This window comes from Triticum dicoccoides, chromosome 7B (genome assembly GCF_002162155.2).
Source record: "Triticum dicoccoides isolate Atlit2015 ecotype Zavitan chromosome 7B, WEW_v2.0, whole genome shotgun sequence".
In the NCBI taxonomy this organism is placed as follows: domain Eukaryota; kingdom Viridiplantae; phylum Streptophyta; class Magnoliopsida; order Poales; family Poaceae; genus Triticum; species Triticum dicoccoides.
Window position 1 is genome coordinate 665,398,504 of NC_041393.1, and position 10,067 is coordinate 665,408,570.

Consider the following 10,067-nt stretch of genomic DNA (forward strand, 5'->3'; position numbering starts at 1 on the left):
CTCGTAGGGAGACGGGAGTGGATCCATAGTGGTGTATTGATATGGTGAATATGTGGACTCGTGTGCGCCACCTCAAAAGAGTTACTTGCAGTCGTAGTTCAGGATAGCCACAAAGTCAAAGCTGGCTAGCTGCAGTCAAACCCCACCACCCCTTTGTTGATAATGATGCATATGTAGTTAGTTCTGATGTAAGTCTTGCTGGGTACATTTGTACTCACGTTGCTTAATTTATGTTTTTGTAGAGAGCCTTCAGTCTCGCTAGTAGTTCCACATGGACTTCAATGTTTAGCTTGTTACCTCAGCTACGATCTTGTGCCCTCAACAGGATTTGGTAGATAGTCAGGCTTCTCAGCCTTTTTCATTTGTAGATGTCTGTACTCAGACATGTTAAGCTTCCGCTTGTGCTTTGACTTGTATGCTCTGAATGCTGGGTCGAGAGACCCATGTCTGGAATATCTCGCTCCTCGGAGCCTATTGAATAAAATACTTGATTTGTAGAGTCATGTTGTGATGCCATGTTGTATTTGCACATATCGAGCATATTGTGTGTATGTTGTTGAAATGCTTGGTATGTGTGGGATCTGACTATCTAGTTGTTTATCCTTGGTAGCCTCTCTTACCGGGAAATGTCTCCTAGTGCTTCCACTGAGCCTTGGTAGCTTGCTACTGCTCCGGAACACTTAGGCTGGCCAGCATGTGTCCTTCTTCGTTCCTGTGTCTGTCCCTTCGGGGAAATATCACGCGGTGTCTACCGGAGTCCTGTTAGCCTGCTACAGCCCGGTTTACCGGAGTCCTGCTAGCCCAGTTGCTACAGCCTGGATTCACTCGCTGATGACCGACACGTTCGTTGCTGGGTCATGTATGCCTGTCCCTGTAAGTTAGTGCCACTTTGGGTTCACGACTAGCCATGTCAGCCCGGGCTCCTTGTCATATGGATGCTAGCGACACTATCATATACGTGTGCCAAAAGGCGCAAACAGTCCCGGGCTTGGTAAGGTGACACCCGCGGGAATACCGTGCGTGAGGCCGCAAAGTGATATGAGGTGTTACATGCTAGATCGGTGTGCCATTGGTATCAAAGCTTGACTGCCTGTAGGATTACCAAGCCAAACTGGTCAAAGTTGAGTCTAGAAATTCTTTAGTTATATAAGGGAATTGATTGTGGGATGGAACATAAGGCTCTTTTTACTCCTTATACCTTATGCCTTATGATCCGAGTCATCATATCTTTCCTACGGGGTTAAGAAACTAGGCTTTCTCTTCTTTCTATCAGGATCACGTGTTACTAATCCGTACATTCTTAGGATTGTTGGTTCCAGGCCTCAGTTCAGTTTCTACTACTTTGGTATGTTATCAATTGAACTAGAACCTTGATATGATGTTGTTGAGTGACTATGCAAATCCTTGTGTGAATGTCTCAAATCCTTTTTTGAGCATTTACAGCCGTTATGCTGTCCAAGTCATCCCAGGTTTCTAAACAGTGTGATGCATTTGCAAATCCCTTCCTCCTGTTTCTGTTGTCTCCTTGGCCAGGTTAACCACACTAAATTGCTGAGTTAAGGTACTATGTTGCCTCGACATATATGTTGGAGCTATTATTATGACCCTAGGTGTCTAGAGTATCATCTAGTAGTCTAGGCATGTTTTGTGATCCCAGTGTGATGACTCTGGCCATCATTCCCGAATGCATCCCGTGATGCCACTTAGTTAGTAGGCATTCCACTTCTGGGTTTTGAACCCGAGATTCACCCTACTTGCTTCATGTTGATAGTAACTGCTAGCTCCCTTAGGTTATTAGTAACCTTTGCATCAGTCCTCGAGGTCCATGGTATTTCCTTCTTCCAAATACTATGAACCGTTTATGGCAGAAGTTCTTTGAACCAAAAGATCACAACCAGAGCTCTTGATGAGTTCTCGATTCTATGTTGTGACTCTGCCAGTTCTACCTTTCCGCATGGGTTGTCCGGAAGAAATATGTTGAACTCGTTCGACATACTAATCCATGCATCCACAACTCAGGAAATCATATGTTCTTTTAGGTTGTCCCTCTTTAGTTGTTTTCTGGCCCTCGTCTATCAATTGATAGTCAAGAGTATGCGCATTCATTCATTGATGCCTTTTACTCTTGTGGTCCTTCAAATCATTCTATTCTGGAATGACTAGGAGAAACAAACCCCAGTACCTCATCCATATCCAGGATTGGGTCAAAGCAGTTGTACTCCGCAGATCAAAATACTAATCCTGTTTTTGTTCTGTTCCACCCTGGAGTGTTACCGTCTTTATATTAAGATTATCATGGGAATTGCACTCCATCCTATGAATTCTTGATTTAGTGATAATCTCACCATCACTACTCATTCCTCGGTTCCGTGTTGTTGTAACCGGAGTACCGACAAGTGAATCATGATGTGTGAACTCAATACTCCTAGCAATTGTGTTGCTTGGTAGTTAATGGACAATAATTCCATTCTTAGTGTGTTGGTTCCTGAATCATCATTCTAAGACTGATTGTGCTACCTAGTCCTTATTTCCGGTGCACTCTTCGATCAATGAGTTAGAATTGTGCCAATCCCTCGCTCTTTTGATCATATCATCTTGCCCTGAAAAGCAAGATTGTTCTCGAGCTTAGTAACTTATCGGTGGTTCATGATTTTCTGAATATCCTCTCGGAAGTATCACCAGGACGTCACCTGACCGCTATGATGAGTTCGTGAGCAAGTTGGTTGCTTGTAACCACCCTTCTCCAAGAATCTGTGTTGCTACCCCTGAGCTGGTTGGTTAAGCTAAACAACAACTTGGAGAGTTGAAGGATAAAAGCTTAATCCACTTAGTTCATTTTAAGGGATGTCTTGTATTTGTGTTGAAGAAAGATGATATCTTCATTGATTGGTCCCTATGATTAGTTCATGGACCTATCATCTTATCCAATCTTTGATTTGAGTGTGGGATAATCTCAAATCAAATCAGAACCAACGATGTCCGTAATGTTGTCTTACTCGTGGTTTTTCCTCGAGCATACTCCATTATATCTTTTGGTCTGACCAATGCTATCACCGTCTTCACATAATTGTGGAATTCCACTTATATGGAAACCTGGATGAATTGTTGTTGAGCCCATCGACAACATCCTTATCTTCTTCGTGATTTATTTGGACATTAAGCTAGTATTGGAAACTTCTATAAGCATTATCTTCATGTTCCGTTCATGAAGCATAGGCTTGGATGAAAGGAGCGACTTTCTCCAATTCACGTGCACTTGATGTAAGTTGTCGTCGTTGATCCGAGAAAGATTGTTTTTGCTTCCTCTGGAATCGTCCCCAAGTTGGTCATGCACATGTGCGAAGTATTCTATAGTTTGGTAGGTTGGCCGCCTCCATTCTATATGTGTTCTTAGCACACCAAGCCACTGATTGATTTGTTCAAGGATAATAAGTTCTATGTGCTAGTCCTGAAGGTACCAGACGGATTTGTACAAGATTCCGTTATCCTCGAAGATGGTTCCCAACCAGAACTCGGTAGTGTTTTTAGTATAAGACTACTAGTGGTCATGCTTGTCTGGGACAGTGTGTTCACATTTATGTAGCAAAACCAGCTCATGTTTTGGGGCTTGCTATCGCATTTCATTCCCCGAGAATCTTGCAACGCCGTCTCGTCGATTTGTGTTGCAAACTTTCGTTTTTCTTCTAGGCTTGATGAGTCTGGAATTCTCTGACACCAACCAGATTTGAATCTCAGGCACATATGATGGTTGGAACATTTACCAAGAACTATAATATTGGTCTCTCTGTAACCCGGTAAAGTGGATGTCGTGGTCAACACATCCAGCTGGAAGACCTACTGTTATAGTATCTTGATTCAGGAAGTTGGCCACCTCCCCATAAGGATCTCATAGGATTTACCTCCGTAGTTAATCCTTGCGGATTCTTGTGTTCCCGAAGTCCGACCTTTTACTTGATGTTCTAGATACCAAACCATTTCAATGAATGGGTTACACTAGCACATCAAGGAGAACATTAGAAGCGGAGTGCTAAATGTCTCTCGGTCGATCATCCAGATTTTGTTTCCTTGGCCCCGCCAAGGTGAAATCTGAGATGGTGTTATCTTCCTTTGCATCTGCATCTCTTCTGCCGGTATTCATCATGGTAGTACGTTGTTGCCAGGATCCTTGACACGGATATTGGTAAAACCTTGATGAATATGGAGATGCTCAAGTTCTTGAGAGCTCGCAAAAGCTCTAGGTGTTATCATCGGCACTAACTAGGATCGCTCCCAGTTTTCCTCGGTTATGCTATAACTTTTCAAACAGTGGACTCACTTTCTCCTGTTGAGCTTCTCCCCAGTTACTAAAATCATCCCTTGTGTTGTTTTCAACAAGGTAATCCACATCATCCATTCTAATCCGGGTATGCCATTCTACCGAACTCCTCCAAATGATCGATTGTGATTTGCCTTAAGCTGGTATCAAGAGTTTCAATAATCTTTGAATTAAAGGTAATTCTTTTTGCCACTTAAGATAATAATCTACGAATCACCCTCCTCCAGGATGTCCTGCTGTGGCATCATGGAAACTCAACTCCTCGCTACGTTGACAACCGTTCACCACCCTTTTAAGCGTGGAATTGTTGTCTACCTAGTGAACCCTCGTCATTTGTTCCACTCCATCCCTCTAGATGTGTGTTTTGTGTCTCAGCACGAGTGGTGTTGCTATGTCTCATTCCGTGAGTTGATCCTAAGTTGTTCGATCTTCGAGAAGATCAATCCTTCTAGAGTCTCCTTCTCCTCTCGTTGTCATGTTGGCTGGAGTTCTCAAAGCAAGACGACAAGACAAAGATGGTGATTGAATCAACGTTCATTTGAAGTGCAACCTAGATCGTGAAGATTGCGCTAGTTGCGTTTTCCCCTTCATCTTACCCTACGCCTGAATCTCGGGACGAGATTCTTGTTTAGTAGTGGTGAGTTGTCACATCCCTAGCTTCTGGCATTGCACTAGGCTAACTTCATGTGTGCATCATGTTTAAACTTTGAAAGAAACTTGAAGTGGGGATGTCCAAACCCTAGTACCAAATGGAATTCAAATAGGTTCAACCTAAAAATATTTTCAGTGAATCCAAATGGCTTTCAAAAATGTTCATCATTTCTGGAAAATGCTAGAACCATAACCAGAGGTGTTGCACATTTTTCCATGACATATTTGGTCACTGAATTAAATCATATGTACTTTGCATTTGGGCATTTAAATGCTAGTAAATATTTTAAATGCTCAAATAATTCTGGAAATAAATGTGGGCTGTTGGAATTAATCTAAACAGAGCCTATGATTATCTTCAGGCTTTTTGAAGGTGTCTAATATTTTTAATAAAGCCACGAACTTATAGAAAAATAGAAAAACAGAATTTAAAAGGGAGAGAGAAGGACTTACCTGGCAGCCCAGCCAGCCCACCACTGTAGCAGCCCAGCCGGGCAAAGCCAGCCCGGCCCACCAAGGGCAGCACTGTCTTCTTCCTCTTGCCAGGAGGAGAAGCAGCTGCATGCCCGGCGCGCAGGCGAGCTGCGCCAGCTCCTCCCTGCCTGCCTGGACTCCCCGATCTTCTGGATGATACCACGCACCCCCCTGGACCACTCTCACTCTCTCCCGTGCTCCTCCCCTCCTCTGGCTCTCTCCCTCGCACCACACGTACGCGCCCGCCGCCGCCAACGTGCACCACCGCGGCCACCGCCTCCCCCTCGCTTCCCTGACCGCCTCAAGAGCTCCGCCTCATCGCCCTACACCTTCTGCATCGATCGAAGTGATGCCAGAAGCACCGAATCACCGTCCCCGCCGTCTTATTCAACCTCGGTCCGCCGAGATCGCCATCGCCGCCCCGCTTGCTCCGGCCCCTCCCCGAGCTCGTCGTCTGCTTGTACCGACTCCCCGTGAGCTCCTCTTCCTCCTCCCCCTCCCGTTCTTGCTCTCGAGCACCACAGCGACCGCACCGAGCTCAACGCGCCCGCCGCTGCCACCGCACGTCGCCGTCGTGGACACAGCCACGTTGGCTTGATTCCGAGCACGCCATCGTCTTCAACGCAGTCGCAGAAGCCCATAGAACCTCCTCACGCACCTCGCTGTGCTTCATAGCGACGGCTTCGACCTCGCCCAAACTCCGGCGACCGCCAAGGTCGTTGCCGGTGACGTTTCCGGCCACCCCAGCATCTCCCACCGCCACCACTCGACGCGCGCGAGCTCCAGCTCCACATAGCCGCTCTCCGCCGTCGATTTGGTCGCCGGAGGAGGAAACCCGCACCTCTCCGCCATCCCTGGCCCTGCCGGCGGCGAGCCCCGGGTCAACTCCGGTGAGTTTGACCCGGTTTGACCCTAGTTTGACTCCCCCTGAGTCACTGACAAGTGGGCCCAGGCCCCAGCTAATCCTAGATTAGTTTTTAATTAAGTTTAATTACTCCACTGACATTTTTAGTTAGTAGTAGTTTAACACTAATTAATTTAGATTAGTTAGTTAGTCACTGACGTGTGGACCCCACACGTCAGGTTTGACCTGGACCCGGCTTCGTTGACCTGCTGACATCACACTGACGTCAGGCTGACGTAGTAAATCATTTTCTGGATTTATTCTTTTTAGGAAATTCCAGAAAATAGTATAAATTTCTAAAAATTCATATAAAATCAATCGTAACTCCAAATGAAATAATTTATATATGAAAAATGATCAAAAAATCCAATCTATCCATCCGTACCATTTTCATGCATGTTTCAACAACCTAAGGTTTCTGTATATGGCAATTTGCATAATTGGCATTTAAATAAGCACATATGGAGTTTGAATTTGAACCCTTGGTTCAAACCAACTTCATTTAATCTGTTCTAAGTTGCATTAGCCAAACACACTCATTTTGCCATGTCATGAGCATGCATCATATTGTGCATTGCATTGATTGGGTTCTTCCTTGTTTGTCGGTGTTTGTCCCCTCTCGATAGACGTGGTTTCGACGGTGAGTTCAATGACACCAATGAAGAACTATACTATCTTTAGAAGTGCCAGGCAAGCAAAACCTCCTTGTTCATTCTGATACAATCCCACTCTCTCGCTCCTCCTCTCTTTTACTGCATTAGGACAACGCCGATTCAACTGTTACATGCTTCGGTAATTGAACCCCTTTTCCTCTGCATGACCTGTCATTGCCACAACAAATAGATGAAACCCACTACCATGAGTAGGAGTTGTTTGAGCCCTGATGTGCCTACTCATTCATGTTTGTTTGTCATGCCTGCTACTGCTTAGAGTTGAGTCAGGTCTGATTCATCGGGGATGAATTGGAGGTGTGTGAACATGTCCTACCGTGTGTGAGCTAAGTGTGTGAACACGATTTGGTAAAGGTGGCGGTGAGAGGCCATGTAGGAGTACATGGTGGGTTGTCTCATTGAAGCCGTCCTTAGGAACTGAGTTCTATGTTTGTGATCCATGAACAGTTGCTACCACACATTGGTTTCCGATAACTCGACCCCTCTCGAATTATTAATCAACATGATCTCTGTCCAGGAGTTGCAACTAGTTTCTGGTGTTTGTAGGTTGTGTTAGTAGTCTACCAAGTGGCACCCGGTACAGGTGGGCTTGGGACAGACTAGGCACCATGGCACGGTGTACCAAGCGTAGATCCACCCGTCGAGGTGGGCTTGGGAACCCTGCACACATTGTTTGGGGCCATGAGCGACACCCCGGCCGGATCTCCTTGCTGATGGATCCCGAATAGGCGATAAACCTGGACGAGAGACTTGTGTGGTTAGTCAGGTCGTGGCCGACACCCTTGCCAGGCTTCCGCTTGAAGGTTGCCGAGATACATGACGTGTACATGGCGGTAAGTGGCGAGAACATGTGTGAAGAAGTACACCCATGCAGGGTTAACATTATCTATTCGAATAGCCGTGTCCGCGGTAAAGGACTTCTGGGTTGCCTGTACAGTTCATAGACAAGTGAAAGTGGATACTCTATAATACGCAAGATAAGTGTGAGTGCTATGGATGGCGTTCTCGTAGGGAGACGGGAGTGGATCCATAGTGGTGTATTGATATGGTGAATATGTGGACTTGTGTGCGCCACCTCAAAAGAGTTACTTGCATTCGTATTTCAGGATAGCCACCGAGTCAAAGCCGGCTTGCTGCAGTCAAACCCCACCACCCCTTTGTTGATAATGATGCATATGTAGTTAGTTCTGATGTAAGTCTTGTTGGGTACATTTGTACTCACGTTGCTTAATTTATGTTTTTGCAGAGAGACTTCAGTCTCGCTAGTAGTACCACGTGGACTTCGACGTTTAGCTTGTTACCTCAGCTACGATCTTATGCCCTCAACAGGATTTGGTAGATAGTCAGGCTTCTCAGCCTTTTTCATTTGTAGATGTTTGTACTCAGACATGTTAAGCTTTCGCTTGTGCTTTAACTTGTATGCTCTGAATGTTGGGTCGAGAGACCCATGTCTATAATATCTCGCTCCTCGGAACCTATTGAATAAAATACTTGAGTTGTAGAGTCATGTTGTGATGCCATGTTGTATTTGCACATATCGAGCATATTGTGTGTATGTTGTTGAAATGCTTGGTATGTGTGGGATCTGACTATCTAGTTGTTTATCCTTGGTAGCCTCTCTTACCGGGAAATGTCTCCTAGTGCTTCCACTGAGCCTTGGTAGCTTGCTACTGCTCCGGAACACTTAGGCTGGCCGGCATGTGTCCTTCTTTGTTCATGTGTCTGTCCCTTCGGGGAAATGTCACGCGGTGTCTACCGGAGTCCTGTTAGCCTACTACAGCCCGGTTTACCGGAGTCCTGCTAGCACAGTTGCTACAGCCTGGATTCACTCGCTGATGACCGACACGTTCGTTGCTGGGTCATGTATGCCTGTCCCTGTAAGTTAGTGCCACTTTGGGTTCACGACTAGCCATGTCAGCCCGGGCTCCTTGTCATATGGATGCTAGCAACACTATCATATACATGTGCCAAAAGGCGCAAACGGTCCTGGGCCTGGTAAGGCGACACCCGCGGGAATACCGTGCGTGAGGCCGCAAAATGATATGAGGTGTTACATGCTAGATCGGTGTGCCATTGAGTCGGGGTCCTGACAGCTGTCGGCGGTGGGGAAGAAGACTTTAGACGGCAGACGGCCGGGTCGGGGGATATATCCTGTTGCCGTGGATGAGGCGGTCGTAGGAGCGGCAACGGCAAGCTGGACGATGGCGTCGATGAAGCGAGAGGAGGCGATTAAAGGATCCTGGTCCAGCGCCGTGGATGAGAGACGTCCATCTCTTGCAGTGGACGATGGGGTAGAGGTAGCGGCTCCGACAAGGTGGAGGATGGGGTGGCGGACGGAGGAGGATGGCCGCAGTGCGAAGGTTGTCGTGCCGCCGACGGTGTATGAATGGGGAAATGGAGGGGAGGGGGATCTCAAACTTTGGGACGCGCTTCTCTGAAATGGGGGAAAGTTAAGAACTTATCCCCCGTTTAAAATTCCGAACATCGCGTCGGTTGGGGATAGGACAGTAATCCCGCATCTCCCAAATATTTGCCGGTAACTATTTCGGGCGAGGAGAGGGTGTTTTGCCGCCCACGGTTGGCGCCCGCGGTGTATGAACGGGGCTGACAGGTAGGGCGGTTTTCTCACGTCTGATGGAAGTTACACATCTGCCCCTATTTAAAATATTAGCCTACATCGATTTCGGAGGAGGAGAGTTTGTTTTGCCGCCCACCGTGTATGAATGGGGAAATGCAGGAAGAGACACATGTCTTTCGGACGAGCTTGAATCAAATGTGTTTTGCCGCCCACGTTTGGCACCCACCGTGTCTGAATGGGCTCAGAGGCCGCCATGTCACGTCTGATTGAAGTTACTAGTCTACCCCTATCGACAGCAGTGTAAATCCGGTCGATAAGGATGTACTCAGTGTCAGCGGTATACAGTAATTTCCATCTCGCAAACACTTGCTTCGGGCAGCCCACAAATTATAGTGGGTGTTTAGCCGCTTCATTCAAAACTTGGGAGAATTAGCATTCACGTTTGCCCTGGGACCTGGCAAACTAAATTCAAAT